Source organism: Quercus lobata, chromosome 2 (genome assembly GCF_001633185.2).
Source record: "Quercus lobata isolate SW786 chromosome 2, ValleyOak3.0 Primary Assembly, whole genome shotgun sequence".
Lineage (NCBI taxonomy): Eukaryota > Viridiplantae > Streptophyta > Magnoliopsida > Fagales > Fagaceae > Quercus > Quercus lobata.
This window is the reverse complement of record NC_044905.1, coordinates 16,883,823-16,902,966: the sequence shown is the minus strand read 5'-3', so window position 1 is coordinate 16,902,966 and position 19,144 is coordinate 16,883,823. Positions and strand designations below refer to the sequence as shown.

At 42.3% G+C, this 19,144-nt stretch overlaps 1 pseudogene; it reads right to left on the bottom strand.

The window, feature by feature from the left end:
* Nucleotides 1-467: 467 nt before the first annotated feature.
* LOC115975177 lies at nucleotides 468-14,598 on the bottom strand (annotated as a pseudogene).
* Nucleotides 14,599-19,144: the final 4,546 nt, after the last annotated feature.

Below are 19,144 nucleotides of genomic sequence, written 5' to 3'. Positions count from 1 at the left end.
ATGTATTAATTATACACTTTGTTTGCCAATCTTATGTTTTAAAATTTCCTTCTAATAACATCCTCTCTATTTCTATATAAAAAAATTATAATTATGTAATTAAAATATTTTTTTATTAAATTATGTTATTGGTTGCTATGAGTGGATAAAAAAGTAATTTAAGTTATGGATTCAAATTATAACTAATAACAATTTAACAACTATAATTTGTTGTAAAAGTATTATGAAAATGTGGTGACACTTTTCTTTTGAAAAAGGAGGCAACTTGAGAATGAAGCCAAATTTTATTTATTCAAAACTTGATTAGAATGGACAAATACAATTTTCCAGTTCACTGAGCAAGCCTTAAGCAACCACACTTGTCTCAGTTTGGCTGGGCGATCATGAGTCCAATTTATTTGCTTGGCTGGAAATAAACACTCTCCAATAATTAAGAACTTACATAATAATATGTGATTTACTACATCTTAGATTCGGTGGAGTATAATTGGAGCTCCATGTTGTGGCTGAAGAGTAACGACTAAGTAAGGAGCATGAGTATAAGTGGGTGAGAGCTGAAATGAAAAATTTTGAAGAACCATAGCTAGAGCCATCTTTGCTGATGACATTGAAAATTGTCACCAATAGATTACACCGTACTCGCGACTCAAAGCGAACCTGCACGACAAGAACAATCGAAGAAAACTTTTAGAGAGCACCGGTGTGGTGCCGGCCTAACACTCTCCGAAGGTCAAGTCAGAATTCGTTCTTTCACTTTTAGAGCGCTAGAGAGGGTCAATTAATCTTACCCCGATTTCCGAGAATGTCAGTCCTTTTATAGTGGTGGAGAGGTGGCTTTTCTTCTTGACCTCTAGATCTTTCCAATGTGGGACTCTGATACCAATTCTCCAAAATGTGGTGAGCAACGATTTCCCTTTTTGGATCTTAGTGCTTTTCTAGGCGATAGAGATTTCGGATCATGGGCCCATTCTGCGTCTGTCCGCGATGGGCTTTCAAAGCGCATGGGACCATCTTTACACAGGTCCAACAGTCTCAATCTGTCAGGCCCATTAAGGTAGGCCCATCAGGCTCTATATTTTATCATCTTCAGTTGCCCTCTTCACCCCAATGGTCCGTCCGTTTTTAGGTCAAATGATCAATGGGGTGACGATCCTAACGTAGGGGCATGACGGGGATTTTTATAACGGAAAGGGATCCGTGAGACTAAGAAAGATTAAACTGATTGACGGATTCATGCAATATAGGATGACGGTTCCAGACGGATCAACCCGTCAGAAGAAGATTCATCAAGTTGACGGTTACATGAAGGGTACAATCTGTTGATGTGCCCTGACAGGTTGTCAACATTTATTAAGCATGCCACGTGTCAATCTCTGAGTGGCCGTTGTATAGGATCAAAGCGTCGTTTCGTCTTCCGCGCATCTCCTATATATATATATAAGGCGCCTTACTCCCATTTTCACAATTTTTAACCAGAAATTGACTGTCAGAGCGAAGCCGTCAACCTTGTCAGAGCACTCCGTCGTGGACGAGAATCTACTGATTATAACAACCGTCACCCCTAATCCGCCAAGTGTGGTAAGTATTTACTTCAATACATAATCAAGTTACATTTCCGTCCATGCATTGTTGTTAGGCTTACTATACCCGTCAATGATTTCAAACCCGTCAGTCTTAGGTTTTATCGTCAATTGTAGGAAATGTCTAGTGCGTCAAGTAACCAGTCGGTGGTTCGTGACGGGACGGAATATGAGAATGTATACCCGTCCGGTCATAAAGACCAAGAGAGCCCCGGCGAAGATAGGAGTCCGTCTGCTTCCTCTTCGTCCTCTACAGATGAGGATGTAGAGATAGTTGAAATAGAGGGTTCTGATGACGACGGGAATCAAGCACTGGAGTCCGTTGTAGGTGCTGATGGACTGAGGAAGTTCATCATGTTGCCAGAGTGGACAGTGCATAAGTTCACATCCGTCATCAGGGAGAAACATTTCAGCACTTTTAGAACTAACTTCCAAATCCCGGACTACGTTTCCATCCATCTGCCCCATGTGTCGGAGAAGTGTTACTATGAAGGGGTAGAGGGTGTCGGAATATACGAGCAGGCGTTGAAGGCAGGACTTCGGTTCCCGCTCTCTACACTTCATAGGGAACTTTTGCACTATCTAGGGTTGTCCGTCACACAGATATCTCCTAACGCCTGGAGGGTCTTCATAGCCATGGAGATTCTCTATGGTGCATGGTCGAATGGAGAGAGGAGACTGACGGTCCGTGAATTTCTTCACTGCTACCGTCCAGACGAGATTTCTGGGTCAAGGGGAATGTATAGTTTTGCTAGTCGGAGCCCCTTGTTGAAGGTGATCTTTGAGACCCCAGACTCAAATAGAGACTGGAAGAGTCGTTACTTCTTCCTGGAGGGTAACAGATGGATGAACCATCCAGGGGAGACGGAGTACCTGCCCGTTGACACAACCTGGGCAGTGATAAATCAATTGCGTATGCACCCGTCTTAGTTTTGTACTGCTTTTCATATCCGTCCATTTTTATGTGTATATTCTGATCGTCTTTCTCTGTAGGTAGACGGCGCCCGCAAGTTAGCCTTGAGGAGTTCAGTTTCCTTGAAGAGATTTGCAGAAAAACTAAGCCGGAAGAAAGGACCTGGGCCAAGTTAGTGAACCCAAAAACAATACACTGGTATTGTGACGGTCCAGAACCTACCCGCGAGGCCATTGCATACGACGAAAGAATACACAAACGTGAGTCCGTCAACTTTTACTCTTGAATTTAGCCTTTAATTTGAGTAAAAATCTTCATCCGTCCTGTATTTGCAGAAATGGACGACGCAAAGAGAAGGGCGATGATAAAATCACTAGTCGTCGAGCAAAAGAAGACGGGTGAAGTTGTGGTTCCTAAGATGCCGGGGTCGTCGGCTAAGAGGAAGCAGCCGCCGAAGTCTGACCGTCCATACAAGTAGCCGAAGGTTTCATTGGAACCCGTTGTGGGATTGATGGCTGAGGGTGTTAAGACCGTCACCCCAGCCAAACATGGATCCGGTAAGGGCTTAATGCAAGCCCCACCCGTCAACGAGGAGAAGCCCCCTCCCCTTCTCCGTGACGACTCGAAGTTTGCCTTGGAGAAACTTTCGTCGATAATTTCCGCAGAGGATTACGAGGATCTGGGGAATCATTCGACGGAGGCAATGGGGGAGACGGGGTTATTCGCCGTTGGACAGGTAACCCCTTTTTTTTATCCGTCATTGTATGCCCGTCCACTCTTAGTTTTCTATTTAACACCTTTTTAATTTTGTCTATTTCAGTCCTTGGTTATGATGAAGGGCCTGATGGATCGCTGCCTCAACCGTGAAGCGGCTCTGGAACGTGTACGGACAAAGGCTGGGCAGACGGAGGAGGAGCTTAGCCAACTATATAAGTGGAAGTCCACAATGGAGCAGAAGTTTGAACTGTCTGAGAAGACCAGGAAAGAGTTCGAACAGAGGACGGAAGAAGCTGGGAAGGCCTTGAAGGGAAAAGAAGATGAAGTAAAGGACTTGAAGAAGAAACTCCGTCAGGCCAAGGATGATGCCGTCAACGAGTATCGCGACTCTGAGGCATTGTTGAAGGAGCTGGGGGGATCGTTCCTTCAAGGCTTTGACGATGCACTCCGTCAGATAAAAAAGGCCTACCCAGATCTGGACGTGTCCATGATATCCGTCAGTGATCAAGATCAGACATCTGCTCTGCCCGTCGCTTCAGACAATACGGAGGACCTTTTCGGAGACGAAACAGCTCAGGGTGACGGAGAGTCCGCTGTGCCGAAGGAGGTTCCTGTTGCCGACCCCAATAAAGCAGATTAATTTCTTGTAAATGTTGAGGAGGATCCGTCCCCTTTTTTATATGTTTTCTGTACTTTGAAGACGGTTTGTTTTAACTCAGCTTTTGTACCGAACAATGTTTTTCTTTCAATATATATGTTTACGCATATTTTTGTTGCTGGTAAAGTATTTGTATCCGTTAAGGATTTTTCTCTCCGTCTATTTGTATGTTAAGTGTTAATTTGGACAAACCGGTCTGTTGATCCGTCCACTTTAAAAAGCTTTGCTCACTTCTAATCGGACCCGTCCACTTTATGGATAGGAAATACTATCCGTCCACTTTGTGGTGGCTGACCTTTATCGTCTTGTTGTTCGTCCACTTCGTGGGCGTTTTAGAACCGTCCGTTTTGGGAGCATAATTATATCAGCCGTTTTATGGTCCGTCCACTTTTGCGGGCAGCTTTTTATCTAGACGATGGTCCGTTCACCTTGCGGTGGTTATACCGTCCACTTTACAGACTTATAAAATTATTCACCGTTTTGGGTGATCCGTCCACTTTGTGGCGGCTATACCGTCCACTTTATGGACTTGTAAAATTATTCCCCGTTTCGGGTGATCCGTCCGCTTTGAGGTGACTATTCGTCCATTTATGGACTTGTAAAATTAGCCCCGTACCCGTCCACTTTGTGGCGGCTATACCACTTTATGGACTTGTAAAATTATTCCCCGTTTCGGGTGATCCGTCCGCTTTGCGGCGGCTATTCCGTCCACTTTATGGACTTGTAAAATTATTCACCGTTAGGGGTGATCCGTCCACTTTGTGGCGGCTACACCGTCCACTCCACTTACGGACTCGTTCTTTTACTGTTATGGAGATCCGTCCATCTTGTGGACTATGTAGTTATCCTTCTGGGACGATCCGTCGGACGCCCATCTTGTTGATTTCAAGTAATCATCCCTGTAGGATGATATCATCCCTGTGGGATGCTCCGTCCATCTTGTGGACTTTATCTTGTATCCGTCCATCTTGTGGACTTTAAGTTGTCATCCCTGTGGGATGCTCCGTCCATCTTGTGGACTTTATTTTGTGTCCGTCTCATGGACTTTTAACTAGCTCTCGTTATCTTTGTGGACAATTGTAATGACATCCAAGTAGAAGATCATAATTGTATCTAATTATAGAGATGCGTAAAGGAAAAGTGCCTGCCCCCCTGGGCTTAAAAAAGGCACGACAAGATTGTAGCAAAAGAAAAACAGTTAAATGAAAAACTTATAAAAAACTTAAAAAGCCAAAAAAAAAAACATGGTTGCCGTTCGCCGTATTACTATCACCGGTAGTATTTTCTCAAGTGCTCAGCATTCCATGGATGCGGTAGCTTCTCTCCGTCTGTTGTCTCCAGGTGGTATGTTCCTTTCCTTTTCCATGCCGTGACTCTATAAGGTCCTTTCCAGTTGGGGCCGAGTTTTCCTTGTGTAGGGTCTCTAGTTGCACCTATGACCCTCCTGAGTACAAGGTCTCCTACTTGGAAGTTTCTGTGTCGGACCCGGGAGTTGTAATGTCTGGCCATGCGATCCTGGTATCTAGCGATCCTTTGTTCCGCCGCCGACCTTACCTCATCTATTAGGTCCAGCTGTAGCCTCATGGATTCGTCGTTCCTGCTTTCCTCATGGTTGTGAACCCTGTAACTTGTGAGCCCAACTTCTGCTGGGATGACCGCCTCACTCCCGTATGTCAGTCGGAATGGCGTCTCTCCTGTTGGAGTCCTCGCCGTTGTCCTGTATGCCCACAGTATGCTCGGCAATTCATCGGGCCATATGCTCTTTGCCCCCTCGAGCCGAGTCTTGATAATCTTTAGCAGGGATCAGTTCGTGACTTCAACCTGGCCATTAGCCTGAGGATGGGCGGGTGATGAGTAGTGGTTTTTTATTCCTAGCTGTGTGCAGAAATCCCGGAAGTGGCCGTTGTCGAACTGCCTCCCGTTATCTGAGACAAGGACTCTAGGAATACCGAACCTGCATACGATGCACCGCCAGACAAAACTTCTAATGTTCTTTTCTGTAATGGTGGCCAAGGCTTCCGCTTCTACCCATTTTGTGAAGTAGTCAATACCCACTACCAAGAACTTTAGTTGCCTTACCGCCGTTGGGAAAGGTCCCATGATATCTAGTCCCCACTGAGCGAACGGCCATGGAGCCGTTATAGGGGTCAGTTCTTCAGCTGGCTGTCCGATAAAATTGCTGAACCTCTGGCATTTGTCGCAGCTTTTAACGTAAGACTCGGCATCCTTCTGCATGGTTGGCCAGTAATACCCAGCTCGTACCAGTTTGTGCACCAATGACCGCGATCCAGAATGGTTCCCGCATATCCCTTCGTGAACTTCCCTCATTACGTAGTCTGCCTCTTCAACCTCGAGGCATCTTAGATAAGGGCGGGAGAAACCTCTCTTGTAAAGAATGTCTTTTATCAAGACGAACCTCGCCGCTTGGACTTTTAGCTTTCTCGCTGCCTCCTTCTCTTGTAGCAGTAACCCGTCCTTCAAGTATGAAGTTATCTGTGTAGTCCAGTTTCTTTCGGAGCGTATCTCCTGCATGTTGTCGGGGTCTGTTAGTGGAAAGAGTTGAACAAAGGAAAGTACATTACCCGGTGTCACCATATGTTCTGCTGAAGCGGCCTTCGCTAGCCGATCGGCGAGCTCATTTTCTCCCCTGGGTATTTGGACGACCGTCGCTTTTAGCCCGTTGACACTCGCCCTTACTTGATCAAGATATCTCTTCAACCTTTCCCCCTTGCATTCATAATCTCCGTTTACTTGATTGGTCACGACTTGAGAGTCGCAATAAACGACCACACATTCAGCTCTGGCGGCTTTGGCTAGGTCGAGTCCTGCCGCCACCGCTTCGTATTCTGCTTCATTGTTGGTAATGGGGAAGTCGAGACGGACCATACATTCGATCTTGTCTCCTTCAGGTGACAGCAATACTATGCCGGCCCCTCCAATTCGCCGATTGGATGATCTGTCGGTGTAGATGCTCCACTGGGGGGGTTCTTCTGCCCCCTTGTCCTCGTCATGCGTAAACTCTGCTATGAAGTCGGCTACAGCTTGTCCCTTAATGGCCACGCATGGACGGTACTTGATATCAAACTCGCTCAATTCTATTGCCCACAGCGTCAGTCGACCTGCGGCTTCAGGATTACTCAGTGCCCTTCGCAAGGGCTTGTCGGTCATTACGTTCACGGTATGGGCTTGAAAGTAGGGTTTGAGCTTGCGAGCCGCCGTGACCAATGCAAAAGCGAGTTTCTCCATGGGTTGGTATCTTTCTTCGGCACCGCGAAGAGCCCGGCTGGCGTAGTATACAGGCTTCTGTGCATTATTCTCTTCTCTGATTAAGGCCGCGCTGACGGCGACAGAGGAGATGGCCAAGTAGAGGAAAAGTTCTTCACCAGGTTGCGAGGGACTCAATAGGGGTGGTGAAGATAGGTATGCCTTTAATTCCTCAAACGCTTGCTGACACTCGTCTGTCCACTCGAAAGATTTCTTTAATGTGCGAAAGAAAGGCAAGCACTTGTCCGTTGCTCTCGACACAAATCTATTTAATGCCGCTATCCTGCCGTTAAGGCTTTGTATCTCCTTCACATTTCGCGGGGGGGCCATCTCTACTATGGCTCGGATTTTGTCCAGATTAGCCTCAATTCCTCTCTGGGAAACCATGAACCCTAGGAATTTGCCTGCTGTTACGCCGAATGCGCACTTTCCCGGATTGAGTTTCATGTTGTAGGATCGGAACGTACCGAATGTTTCCTTAAGGTCCTCCAGGTGGTATTCCTCCTTCCGGCTCTTTACCAGCATGTCGTCGACATAGACTTGAACATTCCTCCCGATTTGCTGCGCGAACATCTTGTTCATTAGCCTCTGGTATGTTGCCCCCGCATTCTTCAGGCCGAATGGCATTACTTTGTAGCAGAATAGTCCTTGGCTGGTTACGAACGAAGTCTTCTCCTGATCGGCCTCATGCATGCGGATCTGGTTATAACCCGAGAAAGCGTCCATGAAGCTTAATAATTGGTGTTGAGCCGTCGAGTCTATTAGGACGTCGACCCTTGGAAGGGGGTAGCTATCTTTAGGGCACGCTTTGTTAAGATCGGTGAAATCCACGCACATCCGCCACTTGCCGCTCGCTTTCTTTACCATTACCACATTCGCCAGCCAATCGGGATAGTAGACTTCCCTGATGAAGCTTGCCTCTTGGAGTTTGTGGACCTCTTCCGCTATTGCTTGGTCTCGTTCCGGTGCGAACACTCTCTTCTTTTGTCGGACGGGTGGAAATGAGGGCAATACATTCAATTTGTGTACCATGACCGAAGGATCGATTCCTGGCATATCGTCATGGCTCCAGGCGAACACATCCTTATTGCTCCTCAAGAAAGCTACGAGCTTTTGACAGATTGCGGGTTTGGCAAGCGTTCCGATCTTGGTTGTTCTGTCCGGATTGGAACTGTCGAGAGTTATCTCCTCCAGCCTCTCTGTGGGTTCTGTCATCGTTCGGTGCTCTTCTATGCTCAAGGCCTGGATTTGGTCTTGCATCTCCATCATAGCTACGTAGCATTCTCGTGCGGCAACTTGACTTCCGCGTAGCTCTCCTATCCCATACTCCGTTGGGAACTTGATCATTAGGTGGTAAGTTGATGTTACCGCCTTCCACGAGTTGAGCGTAGGTCGTCCAAGAATAGCATTGTAGGCGGACGAACAATCGACCACCAAGAATGTCACGTTCCTGGTGATTTGTTGGGGGTAATCTCCTACCGTCACCGGTAACGTTACCGAGCCCAAAGGGAATACCCTACTCCCTCCGAAACCAACGAGCGGAGCATTTGTCGGTATTAGCTGCTCCCTGTCAATCCTTATTTGCTGGAGTGCCGGATAGTACATGATATCGGCCGAGCTGCCATTGTCGATCAACACTCGGTGCATGTTGTAGTCTCCTGTTCGCAGGCTGACGACGAGGGCATCGTCGTGTGGATGGTGTAGCCGCCGTGCATCCTCTTCCGAGAACCCAAAAACAGGGCTTTCTCTTTTTGCTATCTTTGGCACTGTGCCCGCCAACTGGACATTCTGCACCATCCGAAGGTATGTTTTGCAAGCCTTTTTTGACGATCCGGCCGCAGCCGTTTCTCCGATTATCATTCTTATGTCCCCTAATGGGGGTCTTGGCCGCCAGTCTTCTCGGCGGGGGTGTTGTTCTTATGGGGGTTGATCCGTTCTTCCCTTGTTGACGAACTTCTGCAGCTTCCCTTGTCGGATAAGGGCTTCGATTTGTTGCTTCAAGTCATAGCAATCGGCCGTGTTGCGGCCGTGGTCACGATGGAAGCGGCAATATTTGTCTCTGGACCTTTTGCTGGGATCACTCTTCAGCTTTCCTGGGAACGTCAGGGACCCTTCGTCCTTAATCTGCATTAGGACTTGGTCTATCGGCGCGGTTAACGGGGTGAAACTTGTGAACCTTCCGCTCGTGGGTTTTGGACGTCTGTCCTCCCTTCGGTCTCCCATCCTTCCCTTTTTCCGCCCCTGGTCCTGTCGGGGATCCTCTTGTCTGTCTCTTTTCTTGGGTCTATCTTCTTGGGCTAGTAGCGCGTCTTCGACGTTCATATATTTGGTGGCCCTGTAAAGCACCTCCGACATGGTCTTAGGATCGTTTTTGTACAAGGAGAACAAAAACTTACCCCCCTTCAGCCCATTCGTGAATGCTGCTACCAATATTTTGTCGTCGGCCTCGTCGATCGAGAGCGCTTCCTTATTGAAGCGTGATATGTAGGCTCGCAACGTCTCCTCCTCTCGCTGCTTGATATTCATTAGACAAGCCGTGGATTTTCTATATCGATGTCCTCCGATGAAGTGCGTAGTAAATTGAGCACTCAGTTCCTTGAAGGTGCTGATGGAGTTCGGTGCTAGCCGACTGAACCAAATCCTTGCTGTGCCCTTTAGGGTTGTAGGAAAGGCCCTGCACATAATCGCGTCTGCCACTCCCTGAAGGTGCATCAGGGTCTTGAAGGTCTCTAGGTGATCTAGAGGGTCCTTTACTCCGTCATAACTATCCATATTTGGCATTCGGAACTTATTCGGCAGGGGGAAGGAGTTGACGGATGTCGTGAATGGCGAGTCAGTCCGGTTGACAAGATCGTCAAGATCACTTGACACTCGACCCTTGAGAGCGTTCATCATTACATCCATCTGTTCCTTCATCGCCTGCATCTCCGCGATGAAGGATTGTGGAACCGTATCCGTCGGGGAAGGGATGTTAATGTCCCGTCGCACTGGTCTGCTCGGGGCGTTACTCTCCTGTTGTCCGTCCTGATTTCTCCTCTCAGCGCTGGTCCCTTCTTGATCCGCTCCTTGGTTATTGACCGCCGCATTCTTTTGGTTCAGCTGCTCTTCTAGGTCGTGGTTTTGTTTGGTGAGGCGCTCCACGGCTGTGGCGAGCGTCCTGACCTGTTTCTCAAGGGCAGTCGTAGGGGCTTCTTCTTCTTGAACGTCATTCGTGGTTGCCATTGAGCGAGTGAGTACCATGTAACTCTTTTGTCTAGAAAGTGATCGCTTTCCCACAGACGGCGCCAACTGATGACGTTGAAAATTGTCACCAATAGATCACACCGTACTCGCGACTCAAAGCGAACCTGCACGACAAGAACAATCGAAGAAAACCTTTAGAGAGCACCGGTGTGGTGCCGGCCTAACACTCTCCGAAGGTCAAGTCAGAATTCGTCCTTTCACTTTTAGAGCGCTAGAGAGGGTCAATTAATCTTACCCCGATTTCCGAGAATGTCAGTCCTTTTATAGTGGTGGAGAGGTGGCTTTTCTTCTTGACCTCCAGATCTTTCCAATGTGGGACTCTGATACCAATTCTCCAAAATGTGGTGAGTAACGATTTCCCTTTTTGGATCTTAGTGCTTTTCTAGGCGATAGAGATTTTGGATTATGGGCCCATACTGCGTCTGTCCGCGATGGGCTTTCAAAGCGCATAGGACCATCTTTACACAGGTCCAACAATCTCAATCCGTCAGGCCCATTAAGGTAGGCCCATCAGACTCTATATTTTATCATCTTCATTTGCTTCAATCATGGCGAAACTTTGACCAAGACATATTCTGGGGCCCCAGCCAAAAGGATAGAAGCCAATTTCATCTTTTGATGCTTTCCCAACTCCTTAAGAAAACCTCTCAGGATTGAATTCTTCTACATCTTCGCCCCAACATTTTGGATCAGAATGTAAGAACAACACTGGTAACACACAGTCGACCCCAGCTGGGATGGACATTCCTCCAATGTTAGTTTTACGATTTGTGTGTCGGAAGATAGTAACCGCAGGTGGGTATAATCTAAGGACTTCGTGCAATATCATTGTTACCTGCAATTAAATTCCATTGAATAATACATTTTAAATTCATGTTCGGTAGAATAATACTTCATTTTAAATGTTTATAAATTCATTTTTAATAAAGTTATAAATAATTTGAGAATTTTTATAGTAAAAGCTTTTAAAAACTATAAGATTTAATTTAAAACCACTCCTTAAGTACATCAGTGTAAAAGGCAATTTTATTCCTTTTAGCCGTTTAGGGTAAGGAAGGGTTCGTTATAAGTTTATAACTTCAATAGAAATGATACAAATGCCACAACAATCAGAGCAATTTTGGTAAAATTGTAAAAATATTGAAAGAATAGCAAGAAAAATTATTGGTCAAATTATATTTTAAACTTTATGCTTTAGGATTGATTTCAGATTAAACCCATTTCAAAAGTTTAAAATTATACATTGAAGTTTCAAATTGAACTCTGGACTTTTAAAATTGCATCAATTAAATCCCTTAATCAAACCCCCCAAATCAAATCCAAAATGTTCAGGCTTTATAATGATATGACTTTAAAATTTAAGGGTTCAATTTAAAACTAGCAAAATTATAAGTTTTAAATTATGACTTAATAAAAGTAAGCATTTAGGCACGTTGAGGAAAGAACTTACAATTTTGAGGTGATTTATTGCTTCAAAATCTAATGTTTTCTTTCCACAGACCCGTAGCACCTCATCTCTAGCCTTTTCTTGCCAATCCGGATGCATAGACAATAGAATCATCGTCCAAGTGAGCAAGCTGGCCGTGGTTTCTTGGCCGGCAAAGTAGAATAATTTGCACTCCTCTATAATATCTTCAATTGTCATTCCATTATTAGATTCTTCTTTGCATTGCAGTAGTAAGCCTAGTAAATCATTGTTCACCAATTGTCCATCTCGCATGGCTTGCTCTTTCTTGCTGATCATGTCCCGTAATATTGCTTTGATCTCATTGTCTATATTGTATCTTCTTTTGTTCTTCTTTGTGGGTATGAATCTGTACAAATAGGCAGTTAAGCTGTAATTAGTTGATTTTAAAATTAAATAAACAAATACAATAGAAAGTTCTTTAAAAAAAAAAAAAAACTGCTATTTTTTGGTGCATCAAGTGCCTTTCACTGCTTATTCAATATTCAGTCCAAAAGAATATTAAAGGTCCGTTTGAATTGAACTTATTGTTGCTGAAACTGAAAACTGAAAACTGAAAACACTATAGCAAAATAATTTTTAAATGTGTGAATAATGTCGTGGGATCCATAAACAGTGTTTTTTTCCTGCACAGTAAAATCATGTGATTTTACTGTTCATGCGTAGAGAAAAAAAAAAAAAAAAAAAGCTTGGGAACGTAGAACTGAAAACGCCACTTTCGGCCCACTCCAAACGCTCACTAAGGAAAAAGAAAATGTCCTATTTTGATGCTTATGTGTAATCCCCTGAATTATTGATTAAAACCCCCAATTGGAATTATTTAAACATCACAAATCACTTTCACAAGTTGTTAAGCAAGTATTTCTGTCAACTACAATTTCCCCAATTTAAGGTTTTAGTAACTATTTGTGACACCTGATTTGGGCCTAGAAATTTGGCCCTATATAATATTGTACCTGAAACCTGGGATGTATATGTTCCCATAGGCTTCGAGCACCAATTTAGCTTGCTCTTTCTGAAGTTCAAATATCCTTTTTCCCTCTTCATAACTGCTCCCAAAGGCTGTTCTAGTGATAACATCGCCGGCAAGAATTTGAAATTCCGCTCCAACATCCAGTTCATGTGATTCTTGAGGGCTAATCAATTTTTTCCATCGGTCAATCAGGCCTAAACAACTTGTTGAAAAATGCAGGCACCATTTTCTGTTAGGAACAACAATTGGTATGAGTGTTTTATATTTCATGTATTTGCTCATGTATTGCGTCTTAGATATGAATTTATGGTCATGTATGTAGCCACTGCAAGAATAATATTCTAGCATCCACTGTTACTTTCAGTCTGGATTTATAAATTTGATTTGATAGGACACTTAAGTAGATTTCCAAAATTAATTTTCTAAAACCACACAATTTGTCACAACTTGTTGAATTATTTTGCTTTCACATTGATTCAACACTTTATTTTTAACATTCACAATTGACTACATTAGAACTATGACACAATGTTTCTAAAATTTCTCATTAAATTTTTTATAAAATTGTTATTACATAAACCACATCATACCCTTCCATGACTCGATTGATAGTGTCATATACTTTGCATATAATTAATTGATTTTTGTAATTATTTAAACTATTTGATAGATTAGAAATTTCTTATATAAGGCATAACATTACTCCAAGAAAGTGTTAATTAAATAAATCATATTGGTTGCTTTAATAATTTAAACAGTGATTAACAAGGGATGGAGGAGTGGCCTACCTTCAACTTCTCAAGGTGGAAAGCAGGTGTAATAAGGCGTCTTCGCTTGGCCCATCTCTGTCCTTCCAATGTTGACACTCCCAGTTGTAGAATATCCACTAGAGGGTTCAAAGGCGGCTTTACAAAATCACCATTCTTATCAGCTAATATCAACCTCATTAATTCTGGGTCTGCAATTATTAGTCTTGGCCTTGTTTCCCTCCAACTCAGAGATACTTTTCCTGAAAAATTGACTTTAGAATCGGTTTCCACTTTCCAGTCTTTAAAAAACTCAGGTAAATACTGAAAAATTGGGACCCTTTTACCACTATCACTTTCAAAATAAATTATTTCCATGATGGTTGTCCAGGATTTCTTTAAATAACATTTTTTCCAACTTTTCATTACAAAAGAAATAGTTTCCGTTCGGAAAATTAAATTAAAGTGCTTTTTTTAGAACCACCCAAAGTTTTGTTTTGTGGGGTATGATTTCCAATGACACTAAGACCATTTATTCTAATGGTTATAATCTCAACCATTCATTTATAATAGACAATTTGACAAGATATCCCAATAAATAATTAGAATTGTGTGGTTATCATGTCTCAAATTTTTATTTTTATTTTCTTGAGTATAATCAAGATAATATTAGAGGTAACATAAGAATAAGACAACCAATGAAATTTCAATTATTTATACAGGTTAATAAACTTGCTTACCATAATTTTTCATCATTTGATAAAAAAATGGTGAGACACGGGGTGCAATCTGATGATTTAGGGACATCGGTTTGGACCAGGCTTCCTTCATGCACTCCCCACTCTCTTTCATATCACCATACAAAAGCTTGTAAGAAGTGCCTCTGATCCCTTGCTTCCTTAATTGCTTTCCCAGACTTATGGGTTTCCACCAAATGGTGTAAACTACCCTGATAACAGAATAAAGAACTATTATGGCAGAGGAGATTGCTAGGGTTTTGAAAATGTGATCTTCCATCTTCTTTTAGTAATGCAGTCTGAAAAATGCTTAGGCTTGTTTTCTAAAGCCAGAGAGTCTAAGCATATTTATAGGTGTTTAAAACAACTTTCTGATCATACATACCTCCATATCATGGAGTCCACCCACTTCACCGATTGGGCCCACCTCTTATAACTTTACTTGTTCCCCACTCCTAATAAAACGATTTTAACAGTATATCTGATTCATTTATAGCAATTGAGAAAAAGGTAAATACTCCGTCTACAACAATAATAGTAAATTGTTTTTGGTTTTAATTTGAATTCAATACTGACATCACTTATTTACCTATCAATAATAGTTTACCATTTAAGATTTGTTATGTAAATATTGTGAAAATGTTTGAGACATAACATTACTTATGTTTACAATATATTTTACAGGAGTTAAATTAGCAAGTTTTTATTAGTTCTTTTTTGGGTCTACGATTGACTTTTTTTACCTACTAATAACAACTTGCCGTATTGGCACGATTGCGATTTTTTATTTTTATTTTTATTTATGACTATAGACTTATTGAGTTTAATATTCACAAATCCGTAAATGATCTAAGTTGTATATATACCGTTCGAGTTCAATTCAAGAAAATAATTATTTAATTGTGTTCGTTTATTTAGCAAATAAGTCATATTTAAGATTAAGTATAGCTTTGACTATTAAAAAAATCTAAGCTCAAATATAATAATATGTATATGAAATAGCTTGTGAATATGAGACTCAATTTAACCGTTCAAGATGGATTGTGTAAGTTTGTAAATATGTTTAAAGATATGGAATTATTATTTAAAATTTATTGATAATATAAATAGTTCATTTCGCAGTAAAAATAATATATAATTTTTTAACAATCAACGTTGATGAATAATTTTTATAAGTTCATAATTAAAAATCATTCTATCCAATTAACTCAAATAATACAACTTCAACTATTTTTTAGTTATTAACTATTAGTATAGATTTGTAAAGAGGTAACAAATTTTAGTTGTGATCAATTATATATGGGCACAACATAAGTTAATAAGGTAGTTCGTAAATGAGAATAAGTTTTTTATTTTATTTTATTTTTATTTTATTTTTTTTATGTGAAAATGAACCAATCTTGAACATGCAATCTAGTTTAGTGATGAATTCGAGTTTTACTAGTATTCTAAATAAAATTAAATAAACAATTCTAATCTTTTAATACTCAACTTGTTTATAACTATACATGCACAACATCATTGGTTAGAGTGAAACCTAAAACTTTATTATAGTGATTTTTGTAAAATTTCTCTTACTTTATGTTAGAGGTGGCATGGTTTTTGAACAAGAATCTTGTTGGGCTTTTTATTAAAAAAAAAAAGAAAAAAAAAAACCCAGCCTATTATAAGAAATTGGATTTCTATTTTTACAATATTTATTTTATTTTTGAGTCTGTTAAAATGAAGTATCACATTTTTTTTTTTTTTTTTTTGAGGTAATAGATAGAACTTTATTGATGTAAGAAAACTATAATCAGGTACAGTATGGCCGTGTGTCACCAGGCCAAAGATGAAACATTTCAAGCAGCTGCTGACAACCTGACTCTGTGATTGCATACCAGAAGGACTATAGCAGCAAACTGAATAGACAAAACTACCACAGTGTTGTGCCAACAAAATAATACTTTTTGACACAGGCACTACCCCTTACCATACTCTTGAAACAAACACCAAGTAAAACAACATTTTCCCCAGTCACGTAGTTGCTTGAGTAGCCGAGAGGGTCTGGTATGTAGCAAGCAGCTCCAGGGCCCCTTCATATATTACTTTGGATTGTGACTGAACATTTTGGAAGTAGGCTTTGTTCCTTGCATTCCAAATCGCCCAAGTTGTAGTGCACCACTGTTCCATCTCCTCCTGTGTCAGTTTCTTTTGCATCAACTTGAAGAGCTGGAAAAAATCTCGCGCATTGTTGCTGCATTTCTGCACTCTTCCTCCAGCCAACGACCACACATTGCGGGCTGTTAGAAATACTGAATGATTGTATTGTATTTCATCAATCAAAAAATATACATCAGTGCCTTAATATAGGAGACCTATGTGTGCGGTACAAGTAAAATGTAGTACAAATACAAGTGTGCTATACAAGTAATCTAGTTGGGCCTAAAGCCCATAACATAATATACGTTAACAGCCCCCCTCAAACTCAAGGTGGATGTGAGACCAGCTTGAGGTTGTCAACCAAATCACGAGTGCGTCCCTTAAGAAGTGACTTGGTGAAGATATCTGCAAGTTGATCTTTGGAGGAGACGGAGAAAAGCTTGAGAGCACCATGGACAAGATGATAACGGATAAAATGACAATCAATCTCGATGTGTTTAGTCCGTTCATGGAAGATATCATTGTGAGTAATATGAATGACACTCTGGTTGTCACAATAAAGGGGAGTAGCAGAGGATGTGGACACACCTAAATCCTTAAGAAGCCATCATAGCCAAAGGAGCTCAGATGTGGTATTAGCAAGGGCACGATATTCTGCTTCAGTACTAGAGCGGGCCACAAAGGTTTGTTTCTTACTTCGCCAAGAAATCAAAGAAGAACCAAGGAGAAAGCAATAACTTGTAGTGGACCTGTGATTAGTGGGATCTCCTGCCCAATCAGCATCAAAGAATGCACGGAGTACAAGAGGAGACTGAGCTGAGTAGAAAAGGTCATGGAAGAGGGTACTCTTCAAGTATCGAAGAATGCGCAGAACAGCAGCATAGTGAGTTGATCGTGGAGCAGACAAATACTGGCTCACCTGATGAACAACATAGGAGATGTCTGGACGAGTAACTGTGAGATAAACTAGGCTGCCAACCAATCGTCTGTAAAGAGAGGGATTAGACAATGGTTTCCCCCCTGAGGGAGTCAGATGTGCATTAAGCTCAACTGGAGTGTCAACAGTCTTGCTATCAGTGAGTCCAGCTCGAGACAAGAGTTCAGAAGCATACTTAGCTTGAGTAAGATAAAGTCCATCTGTAGAAAGAGTGATTTCAAAACCCAAGAAGTAGCTGAGATGTCCAAGATCTTTCATCTCAAATTGCTGACTGAGAAAACCCTTGAGTTCATGAATGCCACTGAGGTCATCACCAGTTATGATCATATCATCCACATACAGGAGAAGTAAAATAGTGCCTTTGTCAGTGCGACGAAGAAATAAGGCAGAATCATAATGACTGGCCATGTAACCCAAATGAGAGATGGTAGAGCTGAATTTGGCAAACCAAGCTCGTGGAGCTTGTTTAAGGCCATAAAGTGCACGTCGAAGGTAACAAACCTTGTTTGAGTCAACAGAGAGACCAAGAGGAGGTTGCATATAAACTTCTTCATTTAAATCCCCATTAAGGAATGCATTTTTGACATCCATCTGAAAAAGATCCCATTTATGGGCAGCAGCAACAGCTAAGAGGGCATGGACAGATGAGATACGAGCAACCGGAGTAAAGGTCTCTTCATAATCAATCCCATACTCCTGTGTAAAACCTTTTGCAACAAGACGAGCTTTGTAGCGCTCAATGGACTCATCAGAGCGAGTCTTAATCTTGTAGATCCACTTACAACCAACCACAGATTTCCCGGGAGGGAGTGTCACCAAATCCCAAGTATGATTTTTAGATAATGCATCAAGTTCCTCTTTCATTGCAATCTGCCATAAAGGGTCAGTGGAAGCCTCACGATAGGTGTGAGACTCATGTAGTGTAGCAAGAGCAGTGTAACAATGATAGTCAAGTAAATGTGCAGGAATAGATCTTACTCGAGTTGAGTGACGAGGTGGAATGTCTTGTGCAAGATCTTCAGGCGGAGCAGGAGCAGGGGATCCAAGCTTAGGGTTGGGGTTGGGTAGCTCGTCTTCAACCTGTTCATCTTCCACCTGTTCATTAAAGGGTGAACTAGGAAAGGGATCAGTGATATCTGGTGGTTGGACAGAGAAGTCTACAAGAGAATCAGGAGCAACTACAGGAGGATCAGGAGCAGCTACAGAAGGAATATGTGCCTCATCTGGAAAAAGATCTAAAACAAAGGAGGAAGATAGGGAGGCACGAAAGTGAGAGAGCTCGACAAAGAGGCGATGTTCCCAAAAGACAACATTGCGGGAAACACGAACACGATGAGAGACAGGGTCATAACACCGATACCCCTTTTGAGTTTCGCCATAGCCAAGAAAACAACAAAGGCTTGACCGAGGCTCAAGTTTGTTATGCTCATGTGGCTGAAGAAGAACGAAACAAGCATAACCAAAAGAGCGAAGGTGGTGATAGTCTGGAGATGACCCAAAAAGGCGCTCATATGGAGTTTGATTTTGGATAACCGGACTTGGAATGCGATTAATAGCATGAACAACATGAAGAGCAGCTTCGCCCCAAAAAGGAGCAGGAACTTTGGCAGAGAGAAGGAGAGCACGAACAGTGTCAAGAATATGATGAAATTTCCGTTCGGCTCTACCATTTTGCTGAGAGGTACCTGGACAAGTTAGTTGATGAACAGTGCCATAACACCGATACCCCTTTTGAGTTTCGCCATAGCCAAGAAAACAACAAAGCCTTG